Source organism: Entamoeba histolytica, genomic scaffold (assembly GCF_000208925.1).
Source record: "Entamoeba histolytica HM-1:IMSS scf_1104750518587 genomic scaffold, whole genome shotgun sequence".
Taxonomy (NCBI): domain Eukaryota; phylum Evosea; order Mastigamoebida; family Endamoebidae; genus Entamoeba; species Entamoeba histolytica.
In genome coordinates this window covers 526614-526938 of record NW_001914860.1, presented here as the reverse complement: position 1 = coordinate 526938, position 325 = coordinate 526614, and positions in this window count along the sequence as shown.

Genomic DNA, 325 nt, shown 5'->3' with positions numbered 1-325 from the left:
TTAGTTTTTGATTTTTCAGTTAAATATGAATTATTTGAACTTTTTGAATTTACATTTTATGCATGTTTTTTGTTGTGATTAAGTGTTATTTAAAAATAATTGTATTATAATGATGTTATTGATAACAAAAATATATAATGTTATGAATAAAATCAAAATATTCTGGTTTATTTTTAAGATAAATAAATTATTTTTTAGTTGTAAGTCCAATAAATTCAGCAATATCACTTACTTTGTATGCAATAAAATGACAATACTTTTTCATTTGATCAATTGTTTTTGCATGACCTTGACTATATTGAACTCTAATTGATTTAACACCTTT